The sequence below is a fragment of the Penaeus monodon genome, chromosome 33, assembly GCF_015228065.2.
Source record: "Penaeus monodon isolate SGIC_2016 chromosome 33, NSTDA_Pmon_1, whole genome shotgun sequence".
Lineage (NCBI taxonomy): Eukaryota > Metazoa > Arthropoda > Malacostraca > Decapoda > Penaeidae > Penaeus > Penaeus monodon.
The window spans coordinates 25532541-25533036 of record NC_051418.1 but is presented as its reverse complement, the minus strand read 5'-3'; the positions used below and the strand labels follow the sequence as shown (position 1 = coordinate 25533036).

The 496-nt window shown below is 31.0% G+C and overlaps 1 protein-coding gene across 1 annotated transcript in view; it reads left to right on the top strand.

The window, feature by feature from the left end:
- LOC119594317 overlaps window positions 1–496 on the top strand; it is a 78990-nt gene that overhangs the window by 66585 nt on the left and 11909 nt on the right. The gene's annotated exons all lie outside the window — the stretch shown is intronic.

The window sequence follows — 496 nt, the reverse complement described above, 5'->3', positions numbered from 1 at the left end:
CAGACACAAAAAGATGAAGATAAGAACGAGAAGAAAGAAAGAGAAAAAACGGAAGGAAGAGAAGCAGAAAAGAACGAAAGAAAAGAGAACAAAGAAACAAAAAGAACGAATAAGACACAGAAGAAAGAAGATAAACGAGAAAAAAAAATTACGAAAGACAAAACACAGACAGAAAAGACAACAAACAGAAAAAATTAAGACGAACAGAAAAACAAACAAAACACTTTACAACAAACATACAAAATAACGAAGGAAAGTAATAAATATAAAGAAGAAGGAACGAAAAAAAAAAAAAAAATTACACCTCTTAATGAGAGGACGAAGGAAGGATGAAAATAATGGAGAGGAAACAGAGGATAGAAAGCGATAAAAATAGTGTAATTACAATGACAAAGAATGGAAGAAATGTCAGTGAAAACAGCTGATAAAGATGTTATTTGCAGAGGGGAAATATAATAGTTATATTTACAGGGTAGTGAGAAAGGGGAATGCAATG